Source organism: Numida meleagris, chromosome 1, assembly GCF_002078875.1.
Source record: "Numida meleagris isolate 19003 breed g44 Domestic line chromosome 1, NumMel1.0, whole genome shotgun sequence".
NCBI lineage: Eukaryota > Metazoa > Chordata > Aves > Galliformes > Numididae > Numida > Numida meleagris.
Window position 1 is genome coordinate 49,286,756 of NC_034409.1, and position 21,284 is coordinate 49,308,039.

The following is a 21,284-nucleotide window of genomic DNA, read 5'->3' on the forward strand; positions in this document are numbered from 1 at the left end:
GAAAGTTAATTCTTTTTTAATTGCTGGAGTGAGACCTCCCAGCCACAGGTGTATTTCAGCTAAGTCCCATCCCATTGCACAGGCTTCCATCTAACCATTTCCCTTCAGTGTTATCACAGCTACCTGCTCGCCTGCCCTTTCCTACACTGTCAGATTTCCATGTCCTTCCAAAGACTTGCTGCAATCCAGACAAGATGACTGCATTTCAGTGCTGACTGGAGCCTTTGCAACGCAGCCTATAAAACACTTTGGGAGCTTTCCAGAATGAAGATGGTTGAGAAACATCAGCAATAGCAGTCCACACACCTTCCCTGACACTGTCTTTTGTGACCCTTTCCCAGTCCTCTCTTGTCCCTCCTCCCGTCCCTATGCAACTATTTCCAGAATTGGATGGTGGTGCTACCAGGCAGGGAAGGAGTGTCTTTCCAGAATGAGATTTGCCTCAATTTCCATTAGCAACGGAAAAGAGAAGGGGAAAAAAAAATGTCCAAATTAAGCTGCTTGATTACTGAAATTAATCTTGTCACTTAGCATCCCTATTCCACGGAACAGGGGCTTTGATTAGCCTCCTTGTTTCAGAATATTACAAGCAGACGTTTATTAAGCAGAAGACAATTCCTCCGCAGGGGGAGAGGGGCAGCTGATTCCCCAGGGAAGGCAGCTCCTGGGAGAAGGCACAACCCCAGCTCTGCTCACATCCCTGGCACACAGGGGGTGCTACTCTGACAATGCAGCCAGGAGCCCCCGAGGATTCTCCAAAATCCTCCCCCCAACATATGACTAAGGCCCATCCTGTTGTTACTGCCATAGGCTTGGTATTTATAAGGCTGGCAGCTCTTGCAGTGAGTTATCGCTTACTATTACCATCACCCTGACAGCCCTCCAAGGCAGTGAGGTGCTGTGCCTCCCCTGCCTGCTCGCTTTGAGGGCTAAGGGAATGCAGCTGGGCTGGGAGCACTCCCCAAGGCAACAAGCAGATCAGGGGACTCACGTGTGGGGCTTTCAGTGCTGCACTTCCCTCCCTGCTTCCTTCTCAGTACCATGCAGCATCACAAACCACATGGCTATGACTTTGCACATCCATGCTGTCACAGGCTGCTGTGCGCACTTCTGTTCCATAGGCGGTACACACACAAAAACCACTGCCTCAGTGCAGGCATACACAGTGCTTCTGACCCATCACAGTGTGCCATAATTGCCTGGGTGGCTGAAGGGAGAGCTCATAGAGGGCAGCAGAATGCCTCTGGCATGCTTCGAGGATCCTGCCCTTCTCTAGGAGGTGCCAGCCAGGAGTTCCTGGAGCTGCTGGTACAGAAATGGAACAAGAGAGGGTAGGAGTTTATATCCTATGTCCTCTTCTGACTGAACACTCAAGTCAAAGGATGCTTGGACACGGTAACATGTCCACCACCATCCCAGTCAAATCATAGGCAAATTTTAAGTAAGCTAAACTGATGACTGAATTTCACAGAATCATAGAATGGCTTGGATTGGAAGGGATCCCAAGGATCATCAAGTTCTAATCCCCCCGCCACACACAGGGCCACAAACCTCCAGATCCGGTACTAGATCAGGTTGCCCGGGTCTCCATCCAACCTGGTCTTGAACACCTCCAGGGATGGGGCATCCATAAACTCTCTGGGCAGCCTGTTCCAGCACTTCACCACTCTCTCAGTGAAGAACTTCCCCCTGACAACTACCTTAAACTTTCCCTCCTTGAGCTTAAAACCATTCCCCCTTGTCCTATCATAGGTTGTAGAATCAAAGATCAACTCTTTCTGCTGTTTTCCTTTTCCTCCCTGTGCAAGGGATGTTTGCATATTTCAGATGTAATTCCCAGTATTGATATTATAAAGTGGCTACATACCAGACTGTGTGCTACTGTACCACAGTGTCAGTGCTTCGTCCTCCAGGAGAAATACAGAGAAGAGGGGAGCATGAGAGTAAGGCCTGTATGTGTTTCAAGTACAACTGTTTACAGGCTTTTGTTCTGGAAACTGGAAAAATTTGGCAGTTTTCAAACCACTTTCATCAAAGTGCCTCCAACTACTTTACAAATGCTAGCCAAGTTTCACAGTTGCCCAAATCCTCCAAGTGCTTGTCTGCACTCACCAGTGAGGCCAAACTTGTTTGTCCCCTGGGGAAGTAAATACATATCATAATCATTTCTGTTCTACAAACAGGCAAATGGAGGCACTGAAAAAACAAGTGGTTCAGAGGTGAGCCAAGATCAGAAGGGAGCTTTTCTTGCTTTGGTTTTTCTGCAGCCCTCTGCATCCCCACTCTTTGTGATGCAGCCGCTCAGCTCCCAAACTGTGTTCAGCAGCGCAGATATAACAGCAGATCAAAGATCCTAGAGCTGACCAAACTTCTTTGAACCTCCAAAACTATTCTTAGGGGCACAGCTGGAGGCTGGGAAACAGGTGTGCAACAAGCTCCAATTTTATCTAAGCTGATTTTGGCCTGCTCATATTTTCCTCCTCCAGGGTGGTGGGCAGAGCGTATGGGCTGATCGAGAAACAGTGCTCTGATGAGGCATCTACAGGTTTGCTGAGGTTTTGTCTGCGGGTTTGCTGCTTCTTGGGTAATAGGACTGTGTGAAGCATTGAAATTCCACCCTGAGCAGCAGTGAGCGGCAGAACCTGGTTTCCATAGCACTGCCATGGAAACCGCGCTCTGCGAATCTGTGCCTCCAGGCCCCTCTGCGGCTGAAGCATCTCTTGCTCATCCCCTGCACCCACCTCCACATTACAAGCCCCCAGACCTCACTGCACGCTTCAGATGATTACAGAGTGCAGTGCATAGGAAAAGTGAACCCTGTTTGGTTCCATCCTGGAACATGCTATGTAAAATGGTGCTTGGAAGAAAAATACTAACAGCATACTTGCTTCCCCCCTTTACATACACAGAAGTAGAAAAACCTGCAGTTAAAATTCCTCAACTTGCATTCACACAAGTCAAATCTTGCCTGGTGATATATTAAGGTGCAAACCCAATAATCTCATGCTCCTTTTGCCTGCCTTTGTCTGCCTGGAACACTGGCTTCCAAATCGGAAGGATTTAATTAACTACTGGAATGGGGAAAAGGATTGATCTTCTTCTTTTTTTTTTTTTTTTTTTGCTTTCCATCCCATTGCTCATATTAAAAAAAATCTCATGACAAGGGCTCGGTAAAATGGAGAGAGAAAAGTCATATGAAAGTGTACGCAAGATCTGTTCTATTTCTTCCCTCCATCCACTGATTGGGGAAATGCATAGGAACGTGTACCTGGAACTGGCATTTCAACACCTCTAAGAGGTGCAGCCTATGAGCATTAACAAGCCACCTCCCCAGGCTGGGAGGTCAACAACCCAATAGGTCAGTCCATAACAGCCTTGGTCATCATGAGGAGTTTGAACTGTAGGGCTCTGACACGCTATCCAGGGATTGGAACAGGGGCATTATGGTCTAAATTTCAGAGCAAAAGCACTGGAAAACCAAGTGAAAGGCAAGGCATGGACCAAAAGGCAAAAGCTTATGCTCATGTCCATGCATCATAGGTCTTCAGGCAAGAACCATATCCAGACTGAGAGAAAAATCCAGTCTCTCTTCCACCAAAACCCTGGACTCTCAAAGATTACTGAAAAGGACAGGTCACACTCAGAAATTTTGTCCCAAGTAGGGTAGAAATTACCCACAACCAATGGTATAGAGCTGCTCTATATACTCTGAAATGGCAGTTCTCTTCTGACGTGCATGGAGCAAAGTGAGCCCTTGGACAGGAGAAGGACCAGTTCTAACTGGCTTTAAGCCAGCATCCATCAAAGGCACAGGTCCTCAAACCTTCCTTTTCTAGGCAAGTGTCACAATAACAGCAATTAACAAATATCAAGATAATATCAAATTTACATATTTATAACCTGTCCACTGCCAACCCAAACAAGCACACTGCATTGCTCTCTGAGGTGACCCATGATGTCACATGAGCCAGCTTTTGCCCCTTTGAGACCTGCATGTGAAGCAGTGTTGAGCACATCAGTCATATTGTGGCCAAGGCAATGTCTCTTTCCCCCGTCCTGGCTGTAACTCATTTGAAGCCTTGCTGAACAAAGTGACCAATTCCTCACATTTCATTATGGAACGTGAAGAAGGTGACCTATCCTCCGTCATATGCATCCACCTGACCTGACAGTCTCCTAAACAAAGTATTTTCCTGTGTCACCAGGCCTACCTGTAGCTTTTCTTCTCCAGCACGTATGTCAATAATATCATTTTCATGAAATAAGGAAGCTTCTCAGACCTCTAATGTGTTGAGGTTTTCAGTTTGGCTTATTTGTCCCTTTGCACAACTAATTTCAAATTCCAAATGGCTTTGACCTCACTTCTGAAAGCCTGACTTCTGTTGGACAAAAAGCCTGCAGAGAGCAACCCTTACTCAAGTGATACTATGTGGCAATTTAAGAGCTTAATAAAGACCAAATTACATCCTCCTCCCATCTCTTTCACTCTGTTCTTTATTACTTTAGTGAGGTTTTCCACATCTGTTAAATCATGGATGAAGAAAACTTGCAGCTACATGTCAAAATCCAGGCAAAATACTTAAAATTCATGTCTACTAAGGTAGCCTATTGTCAAATGTTACTAAGTCAGGTGTACCAGGTGTGGAAAAACAAATTTGGTATGCATGATCACCTATTTAGCTGGAGCATCTTCTAATAAGGTTCACCTGAAGTGAGAATAATAGCTTAGGACAAGTACACACTGTATTGTTTTATTTTTGTTCTACAGGTAATATGAAAAGATGAGTGGCCATTTTGGGGCCAACTTGCTTGTACCATTAACTTTTTTACTTGACCTGGCCTACATTTTTGCTATGTCTGTGAAAAGCTTTGGCAGCCTCTTCAATATCACTGCTCTTTGGTGCCCAGGATAAAACCTCTTTGGCCCCTCCCCAGTTTCTTTTAAATCCCTAAATGACCCTCATATAATCTTCAGTCCCTCATCTCGTATTCACTGGATGTCTTTGCACAGAAGTGCTGTCGAGACCCAGGCTGCTGAAACTAAATGAGACACAGATTTTCCTACAAAAATCTTAGTTCTTTTTCCTTGTCAGTGGGGTGGTACTGGTGATACTGTGATCTACCCACATTAACAAATCTTCCAAGTCTGTCATTTACACTACACTGGTTCTGGTTCTTCATAAAGCTTCTCAGATCCTCCGATAATAGATTTATGAAGTTTTAAAGCTTCTCAAAATCTCCACTATCTAAATGTTCGTACCCTCAGTATTAGAATTTCTCCTCTTACAGTAGCAGGAACTGATCTATTTTTAAACATTTATTTATTCTTCCAGAGTCTACGTGTCCAGCTTTACACACTTTGCCTTGCCACCTGATGATTCTCAGATGAATAAATCTTTTGAATTACTCCAATCTCCACTTAACATCAAAAGGGAATTTTCTAGGATCATGAATCATCATCTGACTTGGCTCCTCCTACTTTACCCTATAGCCAGGCAGCTTCCATCATCCTTGGATGATGGAATACTCATATAGTATCTTTAAGAGATCTCATCTTAACTGATTTTAACCTTAGAACAACAGATCATTCCTTTTCAAGTTCACTGGGCTTTCAGCCATGCTTTTAGCTCAGCTACTCCTCTACAAAAAACTAACCCACCCCCATATATCCTGAATTTCCCTACTTTATCACTTCCTTCCATTAGTTTTTCTTTCAAGGCTAATGTCATTTTTTCTGGCATCAGACTAACATACTCCCACTTCAAGAAGTATCCCACTTGCTTTGAGGCTAACAACAAAATCATCTGCTATTGCAAAACTATCCTTTCAGGTAGAAAGAGCTGCCCAGTTTTAATGATGTTGGCATCTTCTTTAACTATATTGGGAATGTATTTGCAAAGTAAAGCACAGCACTGCAGTTCCTACACTCTTCTCTCAAATGTCAGCCCTGTGTTGGTTTATTGTTTGCTGCAACATCAGTAGCTCCCTGTGCCATTTTTGGTGGGTGCTGACTTTGAAGCAGAAAGGTGGCCAGAGCAGTTTCTGCAGACTTCTCCTTTTGCAGCATATTGGATTCCTCACCAAACCTACTGTGTTTCTGGACTTGGTGATTCCTCCGCTTGGGGAGTTCAAAGTATTCATCCAAGGTTAACCACGGATACTCCTGTGTTCGTTATCTCCCTCCCATTACCCCCAGTGTTTTGTTGCCTTCTACCATCATCTTGCTGTTTACCAGGGACTGCCTTAACCTCTTAGATTGACAGAGAGAGTCTTCATCCTTTCATCTTTCACAAGCCCTCTTGAGTTGTCTTTTAATGCTGTGGTTCAAAACCACAGATTGAATTTGCACTGGCTGCCATATCACTCTATTTATATGCTCCCAGTTCAAATGTTACCTCATACCATGGCTGAAACCCCCAAGAATAGCCCATAACCCAGCATGGGAGTTGCCTCCAGCTACTTTTTTCATTTTGCTTGCAGGTTTAGGGTCAGTTACCTGCAAGTCTTCCCTTGCATCACCAGTATTTCTAGAGAAACAGCTCTGGTAAGGCTTTTGTCTGCTCTTTCTTCTACTCATCATGTTCTCTTGGATCCTTTTACTCCTGTTGCCATATGTTTTCCAGCAGTTGCTCAGAACCTAGAAGCCCAGTTCATTCAGCATTTACTAACAGGGCACTTTGCAGGTGTAAGGAGAACATCTCTTTAACACAACTGGCTACTGCTGGCTCCTGACAAACCATCTTTAAGTTGCATGTCCCCACAAGTCCTGGAGAACACGTCCTCTGTGCAAAGACTAGCTCAGGCAGCTCAGAAATGACTAGCCAAAAGCCACTCAAAAGGAAGCAGACATTACAAATCAACTTTACTCTTACGAGTGGGATTTGTCTATACACGTCCTGTTTTAGAATACATTTCTGGTAATGACCAAGGCTTTCTTGTAAAGGCCTGATGATCACCCCATTTTCCAAGGGCTTCTGGTCATGTAAAAAAGCAGATACTACTGTATAGTGACAGGCCATCCTTATTACAAACTCTGGAAACAGTTTCAGTCAATCATGCGGAGCCGCAGAATGTGTTCCCTTTAACAAGCAAATCTGCTCAGTTATTTCAACAGCCATGCCCCTCACAGAGCTATATTTCTGCACTCCCATATTCCCTAGATACTATAGAAAGCAGTGTAGAGTGGACCTATGCTGCCTCACAGGATGATCCAGAAGACATTGTGCTGCTCACAGCCACGCAAAATATCCAATAGCAGATAAGAACAATTGCAGGAGGCAAAATTCTAACCATCTTGGACAACTGCCACACAGAGTCCAAGCAAAGCACCTCTCCTACACACTATGCTACTCATCAGGCTTTCATAAGAACACAAATCTATATGGGAAAAGGATGCACTTGTTTCATAGCTCTAGTTTATAAATACTAGGATCAGTGAGCAGCATGTTCTAGCCAAGTCATAAAGCATCAGTTTTTTAATCTATTCTCCTTAAGAAATATTTGTAGATGTAAATATGCCAACATGCCATCTTGGGCCCATACAAACTCCCTCTGAATGCCGTAGAATAAGATGTTATGCAGGACATCAGCACTGAGCCTCGAGCTCAGCCCCTCTTCAACATATCACATGCATGTCCTCAGAACAGAAATCCCTTGCTTCTCTGCTCATCCTTCCACCTCATCTCATCTGCCTTCTCCAGATCTCTGGCAGCTTCAGTTCCATGTTCTTATCAGTGCTCCTTATCAAATACAGACTCAGTACTATGATGCCACACTTAAAAATCCCCTTTCTTCCCCTAAAAGACGCATGAGCCACTGCTGCCCCTCTGAAGAGGACAGGTCCTCAGCAAGGAGATAGAGTTGGTTTGGATGAGCCCCAGACAAAAAGAAGCACCAGAGCAACCATACATAATATTTTTCCACTGCTCTCTCCCATCCCTATGCTTTCTGTAGGCATCCAGCTCTTCCTCTTTGCCCTATCCCACCCTATATCTGCACCTACATAAGTCCTCAGGATGAGGAAGCATCTGTGCAGTGGGTGATGATGTGGGGGGTGAGGCAGAGAAGGCTGCAGATCTCAAGAATGAGGCAAGAGCTTTGCTGGTGATAGGTCCTCCTTTGTTGATGACAGAGTACCCCAGACAGCTTGAGGGGAATTTCACTAGTGAGTTTTGCCCGAAGGGGAATAGGTGAGCAATTTTGCTGCATTTCTTGAGCTGGCAAAAAAAACATTGCCATGCTGTTTAAAGTTGGAAGATAAAAAGAAGTCTCAAAATTATCATGTTTGAAAAGTCAAACTTCAACATATTTCACAAAAATATAAAGGAAAGTATACTTGAAAAACTCCATTTTGGGAGACCACAGGAAGACATTTTTTTTTAACTGTCACCTACTCAGCTGGCAGACAAAGGATCAGGCAGGGCCACAGCCTCTGTACAGACCAAACGACCTGCTTCATTTCCATCACTGTTGTGACAGGCCTGATGCGTTCCCAGGGGACTTTTCAATACTGTACAATGAACATTCTCCAGCAGAAAATTGTTCCATCAGAAACCTTTCAATGAGATCTACTGTACATTTAGAAACATTTTGTATATACCAGAACACTGAGCATATATTCATATACTATTCACATTCTGTAATCTCCAGTGCCTGTACAAAAGAAAGAACAAAGTAAAACAAGCCCCTTAAAACGCTGATCCCACATAAAACATCAAATGATCAGCACAAGCTTTTGTAAGAGGAACTCTAACCTGGACTCCAATTTTGCTTCCTTCACTTCATCTCCCTCCAAAGGCTCTGGTTGCCTTCACATTTTTGGTAAGGAGCATTTCGCTGCTTTGGGATCTGATCCCACTATTGACTGCATAGCAATTTCTGCCATGTCTGTGAAGATCCTCGCTGAAGTCCATAAGGATCCGCCATGGTGCCAGAGACACTTGTGAAACCAGTGTGCAGAATCCAAGTCTGCCATACCTGAACGTTTTCTGCCACACAGAAACATGTGCATATTGCACACTCATGCTGGATTACAGTCAACTTCATGTTTTCTTGAAAGCTCTCGTCCTCCCTACCAGTTCTCTCTCCTGTGGGACTCCGTTGCTAGGAAAATTAAAATTTTGCTTCCTTCAAATGCTAAGTCTCCTTTTTTTTCCTAGAGGCTGCTACAATTCTTTCTCTGTGATCTGAAATTGCAGCAATAATTATATTTCCTATTTTGTTCACTGTAGTTGACTGTTTTGGCAGTCATTCTGTAGCAGTAATCCACACATAAAGACTCATCCTGCATTTTTCAATCCAATTTAAAGGGAATTGTTTCTCAAGGAAAGCAAGGGAGAGAAAATGTTCCCTTCTGGCAAGAACTTCAAGCATTTGGGTATTACATGCAAGAATTTTACCTACTTGTCTTATTCATCACTGCATTTTACAAGCACTGATTTAAATTCCTTGCACTTCTACAGAGACCTGAGTTTCTTCATGTTGCTTTCCCTTAGTTTCTCTTTGATTCTCCCAGCCTTTTAGAGAGAGAACTTTGAATTTTTTGGTTCACTCTACCAGATGATGCTAAGAGCACTGAGAGCTCTTGTTTTGTTCTGAGGCTATTTGTTAGTTCTAGACTAAGGGAAAGGATGCAGTAGGAATGAAGGCAGGGTTGGAGTAGGAGGAAAGGGAATCATTATTAATTCTTGCCATCAGCTCATTCTCTTGGTTTGATTTAAACAAGTTGCCCTAAAGTTTTCTAATTATTTTTGCTGAAATGCCCAGAAGCCTTTAATAACGGCATTTACATGTATAATGTAGCATTATTAATGTTAAACAAAGTCTTTTAAATCCCCTCCATTTTAGAAGCTCCATACTCTTTCAGAATAAATTCTGTTCACAGTAACAGCTGGCAGACACAGGCACATATCACTGTTACTTTGTTACACGTAGATACTTCTTCCCTTTCCCTGTGTGTTTTCAACCTTGATGTTCACTAAGGCATGAAAGAATAAGAGCAGCACAACAATGAAGACGCTGTGGCCAAGAACAGTATGGGCTGGGGCAAGCAAAGTAAGATGACAAAAAATTCAACCTTTAAATCCTACCCATTCCAACCGTTGAAACTATCTCTGCAATCCAGACAGGGCAAGCAGTTGAAATAATGCATTACTAGAAAGACAAGTTTAAGAATATCTCAGTGGCAACAAGAAGAAAAAAGAACTGAAAGTTTAGGAAGCAAAGTTTGTGTCTGGGAAGCTTCCCGTCTCCATAATCCAACATATCTGTGTTTTCAGCCATCTTTCCGTCTTGCACCAGCAAAACTTGCACATCACCTGATGAAGCTTCAGCTACATCCGTTGAAATTACAAGAACCCTTTGGAACTTTGCTTTCTTATTTTTAATTGTTGCTTTAGTTGGCTTTTCCCTCTCTCAAGCATCACTGATTCAACGTCAGTTGGGTCTTACAAGACCTCTGCTGCATCCCATCCTGTGACCCAGCTGCTGCTTTGCTTGGCAGACCAAGCCATGTCCTGTGCTCAGCTCTCTGCTCAAGCACTGTGGTGCAGCTGGACAGGAGGCTGCCAGAGATGTCAGCGTGCTTCCATGGCAGTGATGCAGCACATTGCTAGTTTCCAACAAAGAAGTACTTCTTCACCCCATGAGGACTTAAATGGTGGATCAGCTTGTCTATTGGATGCTAAAAACTTGCACGTGTTCTTAAATGCCAGCAATTTGCACTCAGGTAAATGTGCGGAAGAAAAACCCATCCAGGGCTACTAAATACAAAGATGTACCCTCTAGAGAGTCCTGAGGCATAACCCCTTGAATGCCTGGAGAATATTCTGAGGAAGTATCGCTAACTGATCCTCTATCTGTCACTGCTGGATACAGAATACTGGGATAAATCAACCTTTGATCTAAACCAGATCACATACCACTAGAACACAATTCTAAATTAGAATTTACTGAGGTTCAGTCAAATGTAAGTATTCTGGGACAATACAGAAGAGTCCCTGGGGCTACAAGTCAGACCAATATACAAGTCCACCTGCTTCATTTTATTTAAAATTTGCACCTTTAAACAGAATCAAGGCTTCTTGCTTCCTGGAGAACAACTGCGTGCCTGATCATGTCATCAATGCAGTGTGACATAACTGCCATCCCACAGCAGCCAAAGGTGCCAAGTGCACGGGATGGAGCCCAAGGATTTCAGCCATGGCACATCACTCTGCTATGCTCTTCACAGCAACTGACCCCAGCTCCACAGTATCTTTTATGAAAAACAGCGATGCCAAAGCACGGCCAGGCTCGAACAGACTTTGAGGCCAGTCATATTCTCAACCAAAAATTTACACCTTCATCTGTACTCCAAACATTCACAGTTCACTGTTTTTGTCCTCTCCTCATTTCCTACTCTCTGCTACACATGGAAGTCCCAAAATATACCACAAGGTAAAATCAAAAAATAATAAAAAAAAACTAGTCTTGAGGTAGTAGCCCCTTTGGCCAGGGGAAGAATGAGCAAGAAAACCTCACTGCATCACCTTTTCATTTGTGCCCTGGTGGGTAGAAAATGCCAGTCTGTATTGCTGTGCCATACATCACCTCACACCGTCATGGCAATGCTCCTCAGGAGCAGCAGATCTGCTTCCAGTCCTCAATAATATTCAGCCACTCCAAGCTGTCCAACAGGCATGCCTCCATTTCTGTACATTTCCAGTGCTGCCTGTGACAGCTCCTTTCTCTTTCTACTCCCACAGTCAGAGGTGTAGCCCAGGGAATGCAGTTTGGCTGTAGGTCTCCATGTGTCAAACTAATCCCAGCTACCACAGAGGACCTGGGAGATTTTCAGCACCAGTGCAGAGATGAGGTAATGGCACAGGGAGAAGGCAGTAAGCACACTGCAGCCACACACCTCCCTCCTCTGCTAACCTCCCTGTCTCCTCACCACGATCCCACCACCCTCCCATTACTGGGAAGCACAAAGCTCTCCCTCGCAGAGCCGGCACACGCAAAGTTGGCACGGGCTTCAGAGGAATTAATTTGGATGGGCAAAGTCTGATCCCTTTCCTGGAGTGTGCGGTAGAGGAGGCAGTGCTCAGCACTTCAGACATCAAGGAAGAGGGAAAGAAAGAGATGAGAGAAAACCTCACATAGAAAAGGCAGCAGGAAAATGTCCTAATTTGGAGAGACAGGCCTCATTGCCATGGCAACCCAGAATCGCCCCACAGCAGCCAGACCTGACTTTGTATGTGGTGTTAAACGGCTCAACTGTTAAGAGAAATGAATAAGGAAAAAGTAATAATAATATTGTGACGGTGGAATGGAAAGTATTTGGTAATAAAGAGTTTTCATACTGGGGCACTCTGGCAAGCAAAGTGAACCTTTTGAGTCTTAAGCTGTATTTTTATCCCCGCTGTTACGTGCACACATTTTTTGTGCCTTTGCTTCAGCTCTGAAGAACAGGTCACCTCCTCACTGTGCTGCCAGATCTTGCCTCCCAAGCTACAGCAGAAAAAATGGTCCTGCTCTCTTCTTTAAAACTCTCTACAAATACCTCTCAGGACAAGGCAGAAACTGGAAACGCCTGGAAAACGACATGGGGACAGTGTGGGTGGCAGCATGCGTCACTGAAGAAGTGGCCACAAGGCATGGGGTGACAGTAGCCACCAGCCTCTGTTCCAGTCACATAATGCACTTATCGCTGGCTGAGAGAGGAACATGTATTTCAGTAGTTGTTAATTAATTATCTGATCTTGCTCCAAGAACTTTCTACCTGCTTTAGTTTATGAATGAATAAATATCATATCAAACCTCTTCTCCCTATCACTCTTGCCTCCTTCTGCCCTCATCCTTAGAGTACTCCAAGCCCTCCCCTCCACACTGATGCTTGTCAAACACCTGCATTCTGTAGGCCTCCTCATCCTTTCCTTATCCTAGACAGAGTTCTGCCGCCTTTCCTCAGCCCCCAAGAGAAGACACACTGATTTTGTTGGGGCTGCCCCTCAAAGGTTAATAGCACATCGAGGTGGACCACTACAAAGAAGAGTAAGACAAGGCAAACAGCAAGGAAGGAATACCAGAAATCGACTTTAGACTCTGGAGGTTCCCAAATTGTATCTGAAGGAACAAGTCCCAGAGGATAAGTTCTCAGAGGACTATTCCCTACAGGTTCCTAAGTAAATTAATTGTCACAACAAGATCACAGGCACCTCTTAAGTGTCTAATCTATTCATGTCAGCTCGTTTCCATACCCAATTTATTCATCACATGGAAGCAAAACATTTGGCCAAAAGGATTCCTTGATAGCACAGATGCATGCAGCGTGGAGAGGACATGCTTCCTTATGGACTTGGTTACACAGTGATACAGCTACACATCTTCCACATGCTGTTACCTATTCCTATACAGAAACACTTCTCCCTGGTCACAGAAGCTCTAATGTGCTAATTGAGAAAATCCTTTTCCTAGTATTGCAGTCTAGACTGAAGTAGGAAAAAAAAAAAGGAAACTGCGTAAGTAAACTCACTCCTCTAGCACCAAACAAAAAAAGCCATCAATGTATGATTCAAGAGATTTGTGTGTTTTATAGCAGCACACGGCAGGAGCTGCTGGCTGACTCTTGGCACTCTAGAAGCACAAAATACTTCCTAACAGTTTGTACTGTATATTACTGAGTACTATTACAGGTGTTTCTCAAGCCATACAGCAGCACACTACTGGACCAGTACAGTGACCAGTGAGTGACACAGTTGGACAGAAGTGCAGCACTTAGCACAGCAGGAAACAAACACCACTCACAACCTCCAGTTGTCCTCCCAGTGGTCAGTATCACAGCATGCTTTTGCCAGCCCATTTTCCCTTTGGCAAGAAAGCTGCCAGCCACAGCTTCCGTTTATAACGGAATATATATATAATATATATATAATATATATATATAATATATATAATTTTAAGCAGATGAAACTTAAAACCCACATACATGCATAAAATCTTCCAAGGGAGCTCCAGCAAGGACAGGAAGATGAGTGAGAGAAGCTGTTAGACAACAAGAATCAATCATAGAATCATAGAATGGCTTGGGTTGAAAAGGACCTCAAAGATCATCGAGTCTCAACCCCCCTGCCAAGTGCAGGGTCGCCAACCACTAGACCAGGCTGCCCAGAGCCACGTCCAGTCTGGCCTTGAATGCCTCCAGGGACGGGGCATCCACAACCTCCCTGGGCAACCTGTTCCAGTGCGTCACCACCCTCTGTGTGAAAAACTTCCTCCTAATATCTAACCTAAATCTCCCCTGTCTCAGCTTAAAACCATTCCCCCTTGTCCTATCACTATCCACCCTCACAAACAATCAATCCCCCTCCTGTTTATACGCTCCCTTCAAGTATTGGAAGACCACAATGAGGTCTCCCCGGAGCCTTCTCTTCTCCAAACTGAACAAGCCCAGTTCCCTCAACCTTTCCTCATAGGAGAGGTGCTCCAGCCCTCTGATCATCTTGGTCGCCCTCCTCTGCACTCGTTCCAACAGCTCCACGTCCTTCTTGTGCTGGGGGCCCCAGGCCTGGACACAGTACTCCAGATGGGGCCTCACGAGAGCCGAGTAGAGGGGGACCACCACCTCCCTCTCCCTGCTGACCACTCCTCTTTTAATGCAGCCCAGAACATAGTTGGCCCTCCGGGCTGCCAGCGCACACTGCTGGCTCATGTCCAGCCTCTCGTCCACCAGGACCCCCAAGTCCCTTTCCGCAGGGCTGCTTTCAAGTACCTCTTCCCCCAGGTTGTATAAATACCTGGGATTGCCCCGACCCAAGTGCAGCACCCTGCACTTGGCCTTGTTAAACCTCATTAGGTTCTCATGGGCCCACTTGTCCAGCCTGTCCAGGTCCCTCTGGATGGCTTCCCTTCCTTCCAATGTATCGACTGCACCGCTCAGCTTGGTGTCATCTGCAAACTTGCTGAGGGTACACTCGATTCCATCGTCTATGTCATTGAGAAAGACATTGAAGAGCACCGGTCCCAGGACTGAGCCTTGGGGGACACCACTCGTGACCGGCCTCCACCCTGACATAGAACCATTGATCACAACCCTTTGGCTGCGACCAGCCAACCAGTTCTTAACCCACCGAACAGTCCATCCTTCAAATCCATACCTCTCTAATTTGGAGAGAAGGATGTGATGAGGGACCCTGTCAAAGGCTTTGGAGAAGTCCAAGTAGATGACATCCATCGCCCTCCTCCCATCCACCGATGCTGTCACTTCATCGTAGAAGGCCACCAGATTGGTCAGACAAGATCTGCCCTTGATGAAGCCACGCTGGCTGTCTCGGATCACCTCCTTGTCACGTATGTGCCTTAACATGTCTTCTAGGAGGATCTGCTCCATGATCTTCCCAGGCACAGAGGTGAGACTCACCGGTCTGTAGTTCTCCGGGTCATCCTTTCTCCCTTTCTTAAAAATGGGAGTGATGTTTCACTCCCATTTCACTCCCAGAAGATGAGCCCCATGGACTCACACCAGAACACAACCAGAGACAGCAAAGGTTAATGGCACCATGGCTCACTGAGGAAGAATAGACCATAGGCATGAGGAGGTGAGGTCTCCAGCCATTCCCTAAATGAAGCAGTTCCACCATCTGCAGGCAAGCATGCTTTGGCATTAAACATTTTGCATGACAGCCTAGTTAATAGAGCACAAGGTGACTTATTAAATCTAAATTAAGGAACCAAATGAATAGCAAAAAAATGTATCTCTCTGGTCAGGTAATGGCTGTATCAAACATTTAGATGTGCCCAAAGCCCAGCAAAACTCACTGGTAGACTGCAAACAAGCAAAAGTGTAACAGAAGATAATCAGAAATTTTTAAAACAAAAGAGAGGAAGGACACGTGGATATGGGGAGTCTGCCAGATTACCAAACTAGCAGAAATGGAAGTCTGACTGGTTATCCTCTATCCAGTTCCTCCCTGTGTCCTCCTACATCAGCAGTTCTGTCTACTGCAGGCTTGCATCGATTCCAAAACTTTCCCAGTCCCATCACAAATGACTTCAGCATTGAGATTGCAGCTGGAGAAGATGAACCCATGGATCCAAGGAGAACTCAGTGCTCAGAAATGCACCCAATGCCAATGTTTGCTCTGTACCTCCCTGCCCTGCATTTCATCTCATTACACTTTTCAGATCTTCCTGTTCCTGTCCGTCGCAGGTGTCCAGGCATTCAGCATGCACCCCCTCGAGATCAAAGGACACCTTGACCTTACTTTCACCTTGGGGCTGGCACCTCCTCAGCCCACCAGAGGCACCTGCTGGTTTGAGCATGCCCTGATCTCCTTCGATGCTACTTGAGGAAACCAAATCACCATGGTTTGCTGTAGCCTTGCTACAGTGATAAGAATAAGACTGTACAAAAATCTCAGAGGGTGCACAGAAGGAAAGTGGGGCAGAAAACAGATGTCTGCCTCTTACTTATGAAAACAAGGGGCAATTCACGTTTTAAGCGCAATTTTTATGTCTCTGCATTGAAAATATAGTTAAAGGCATGTGTTCTCCTCTCCCACAGAGGATACTAACGGAATAATCCAATTACTGTTGCTGTCATCAGGCTAATTTCTTTTCTCAAGAGGTCTGTTTTTGGATAGAAATATTAAAATCTTCAAGCCTTGCGCCATGTTCTCCTTCAAAAGCTAACTGATAGAAGCATGAGGCATCAAGCGTCTGCTCACGATTGTCTCATTTGCTTCTGTGATCCAAGCCACTGTAGCATGTTAGCGTGAGTCACAGAACGCATATATATGTGCGCCATGCACAAGTGTGAACTGAACATCCAACCCCGAGAGACAGCACAGCACGCATTACATGATCGCTTATACAAATCACAGAGCAGGACCGCACTGGGTGAATCACAATGAGTCACCCTGCGAGCATGTGGCAGTGAGGGTGAGCATGCTGCAAGCGTGTTTGGGACACGCTATGCATGGGTCACTTGTGCAGAAATCATAGCTCTTCAGACAGTCCAACACATGTCTTTGCTTACCTTCTGTGCATTTTTAGATTGCTTTTGCAAGGAAATGAAGCTTTTGCAAATCTGATACATGCATTCATGTGTACGTGAGTCAGGCTTCCCAGTAACTCTTGAACCTGCTGGCAAATTTCCACCTGATTTGACAATGGGGCAGAGGACTCAGGGAGAATTAAATTCTTACAGTCCTGTACAAAATACAGCCTGCAACTGCATGCCGTGCTGAAGTCTTTGCCTGGCCCCACAGCATTGTGTATGATTCACCCGCTCTCAGGCTCACACCATGGTTCAATAGGCATGCAAATATACTTCATCCTGACCAGGCAACATGCCTACAGTAGGCAATCCCTGTACGCACAGCTGCTGGGACACCAGAATACATAGCTTTTCTGCCCAGACACTAGGCATAAAAGACAAAAGGTAAACTGGGAGAAAAGCAACAGAGGACCTGGGAGGAATGGGGTAGGGAGGAAGACCAGCCAACTCCTGAAAAACTGAAGCTTCTACAGGCACACCAACTCATCTGGACTGGACATTTCCAAGTTGAAATAGGGTGGTGGGTGGAAAAATGAGGTCCTTTCAATTCCCCCAGTCCTCACTACTGGGTGAACACTTAGCTTAGCTCCTCTGAAATCAGTTCACACAGCTCAAGTTACCTCCTCTGCGGATTCTCTGATGTCTACTAAGGGCTAGCTCACATTACAGTCTCAGCATATAATTCAGTTAAAGAATCAATTAACCATGAGACAAGAATCAACTGAAAACAGGATTCATTCATTTGGGAGCTGAGAAAACTACTTCTTCCATTGCCCTTACACTTACTATCTCTTCCCAACAAGATATTCCAATGTCAGGTCATAACATTCATTTTTATATGTGCCAGATGGAAAAAAAAAAAAGTCTGCAACACAGATTCTAAAAAGCAATGAGGGATACTGGATATCAATTTGGAGATACAATGTAAAATGCCCAACTTTCAGAAGGTGGAGATGTTCAGTGTTTTTTCAAATTTGGGTTGCCTTAACCTGCCTTACGTTCGTGCTCAAAAGATTTTAGCCTATCTTCAATTTCCATTGCTTCCTGGAAGGTGGGCAGAGCCCATACAGATAGCAGGTGTCCTATGCCTGGCAGCTTGGCACACAGTGCTGCATGGAAAAGGCTCTCCCCTCCACCAGCTCTAATGCCACCTGTTCCCCAACCTCCCCACCGCCCACCCAGCACTGCTGCGCTGAGGAACAGGCTGAGCCTGGCCCAGAGCCCAGGCTGCGAAGGAGCCCAAATGGAGGCAGGCAATTTCAAGACACGGGAGGCAGGCACTTTTGTGAGATGCTTTCTCCATACACCATTATCTGAAAAATGCACCATTATCCCACAAGAGTCTCTCCTCTCTGAACAACTATCTCCATTGTTAAGAATCCATTGACCCCTCTTTTTTTATATACAGTACTTTCATAAGAAGATAATCTCCCTTACATTTCTTCCGAGTTCTACAACGTATTTTTTACTGCCTTGAGTAGGTAACTTCAAGGTATTGGTAAACATCAGCTCAGTGTGTCCCCTGGAGGAACATACCATATTCTTCTCTCTTAACTGCCATCCGTGCTATGCCAGCAACAGGAGATTCCCTGCTCCTAACAAATCTTTGTGAACTGGAAGTGGTGGAATCACAACATTTCCTGTGGGGTGAATCTCAGAAGGAGGAGGCCATCCCGTTCAGATGGAAAAATGATTTATTTCAATAGGTCTGAACTACACATAACCACTTGCATGGAAGAACATTTCTGGCAATAGTGATCTTACCCTGCACTCAGTCCTATGCAGGACATGTGAAAACCATGATTTCAAAGGCTTAACCAGAAGTTAAGACAAGAAATGCCTCCCAGATCAGTGGCCTCTGATAAATGGAAAAAGATGGTTAATGCAGCCCACTGAACACTGAAATTTCAGCTCAAGTAGATTTGTGTTTGAGTGAGCATTAGACACATACACATTGGGTAGTAAATTCACTAGAGGACTCCTTCTTAGATTTGGGACAGAATTATATACGTCATTAGGACAGGTGGAAAGAACAAATTTATGACATCTTTCCTCCATTACCAGCCCTTCACTAGCCCCTTTCAGCCAAGGTGCGGACACATAGCCAGCCTGCTAAGCGTGAACCCCTATCAGTCAGGCACAACAAACCCTCAAGCAAGTGCTCACCACAGTCAGGCCGTCACACCCCCATGGGCTGCCCCAGCTGAGGTGGCACCAGGGATCATTCCAGCAAGGCTCATGTGGGCTCAGCAGCCTCAGCCCGTGGCCAGAGGGAAGCATCCAGCACCGGGGAAGGCCACTGCAGAGCATTCCCCAAGCTCTTCTTCCCTTACCCGCTGGTCTGTGACGTGGTGCAGGCACCACCAGACTGCGTGCTCGTCTGCGGTGAGAGGATCACCAGCCTGTCAAGCTGGTGATGTGAAGAAAGATATTAACCGAGTAATTAAATCATTCCTGTAATTACTCTCACACAGTTATAAATAATGTAGGCCCACACGTTCTCTCTGGAAGCCACAACAGCGAGAGAATAAAGGGTGAGAGATGCAAATGAAAAAGAAAAGAAGAAATAATAACAATAATAAAAACACTTAACATTTATACCGTACTTTGCATTTTAAAAGCACAGTGCAAACAGTAATTAAGAAACGGGGAGAGTGACAGACAAGAGTGGGTGACAGAACGGGAAGGAGAAGGGAGAGGAGGGGAAGGGGCAGGCATGGTGCTGGAGGCCCAGCAAGGCTGCCAGCCTGGAGGACATGCTGTCTGGCCATGTGGCTGCATGGCTTTTCAGCCTTCAGCCCCACACCTACCTCCCCAGCAAGCCAGGGCTGCAAAGACACAGATCCACTTTGCTGAAAGCTAGCTGTAAGGCAAGCAAGCAGGAGAGGGGACAAAGTGCTGCACAGGCCCAAGCCAGGGCATTGGCAGCCAGTGGGGGTCTCGTGCTGGCTAGCGGGGGCCCAGCTGAGCAAGCCTTGTATGTGTTTTCCAAGACCCACCAGCCTTTTTCCAAGGGGAACACTGATGCCAATGCTCCCTGTGCTCCTGCAGGCTTCTCTCACTCCCTCTGTGGCTCAGCACAGGGAAGAGGAGCAAATATTTGGTGAATGAAAAGCTGAACACGAGGCAGCAGTGTGTGCTTGCAGCCCAGAAGGCCAACAGTATCCTGGGTTGCACCTAAAGAGCGGTGACCAGCAGAGACAGGGAGAGGACTGCTCCCTCTATTCTGCCCTTGCGAAGCCCCATCTGGAGCAGTGCCTCCAGGCTTGGGGCCTCTAGTACAGGAAGTAAGCAGAGCTGTTAAAGAGGGTCCGCAAAGATGCTCAGAGAGATGGAGCACCTCTCCACTAAAGAAAGGTTGAGGGAATTGGGCTTATTTAGCTTGGAGAAGAGACGGCTCCAGGGAAACCTTGCGGCCTTCCTCATCACCACTAACTCCAGCTCTTAATGCCAAACACAGCTTCATCCAAGCAGTGCAAGCTTCACCACCTCTTCCTCAAACATTAGCTTCATTAAGTCAGGTTTCTGCTCCTTTTCCCCTGCTACACAGGGTGTTTCTCCTGTCTGGATCCTGACAAGATCTTATAGGAAAGCCAGATCCACCCACCTTCAGCCTCAGCACGGCCTGTGTAGCCCCCAGTCCAGACATAGCTTCAAAGGACAAGATCTCTTCAAGAAATACAAAGCAAGCATCTAAAAAGACTGCTTCATATACATAATTTCTCATGGTTTATAACAAGGCCAAACTTGGGGCAACCTACGCTGAGGAAATAAAGCACATTTTGATTAAAAGTCCTTCCCTGGAAGACACCTTCTCTAGGCTTGAGCTCTTGCTCTAAACACCAGTGGTGTTCAGATAGAACTTTTGTAGGACAACATGCCAACAATTTCAACACAAACAGACCATGAATCTTCTTTTGCCACGTTTATAAGAGAGCTGTTTTATTTTCCAAATAAATAGAGAAATAAATCAATCAGCTTGAGGCATACACCTGGCATCAGAAACTTTGCTCAAGCAGTCATAGTCTGGCAAAGGTACAGGCAAACCCCAAGAGGATCTTATAATGGGGAATGCTGGGCAAGCTTACAATAGACAGTGCTATCAGTCTTGCATACAATAAGCTCTCCAGCATGCTGCAGCTATTCAGCCACTTCTAATGGGGGTTACAGCTTCTCCTCCTGGAGTTCAGATTTTCAAATCAAGCATAGTATTTACTTCAGTTAGAAAAACTCATTAATTGCTCTCTAG

At 45.3% G+C, this 21,284-nt stretch overlaps 1 protein-coding gene across 5 annotated transcripts in view; it reads right to left on the minus strand.

Moving 5' to 3' along the window:
• Window positions 1–21,284, minus strand: part of GRIN2B (glutamate ionotropic receptor NMDA type subunit 2B) — a 265,833-nt gene that overhangs the window by 141,106 nt on the left and 103,443 nt on the right. The window contains exon 1 of one of the 5 annotated variants that reach the window (XM_021377983.1): window positions 992–1,177. The exons of the other annotated variants lie outside the window; for them this stretch is intronic. The gene's annotated coding sequence lies outside the window, so the exon portion shown is untranslated. Of the gene's footprint in view, window positions 1–991; window positions 1,178–21,284 lie in introns of those variants that run through there. 5 annotated transcript variants of the gene reach the window in all.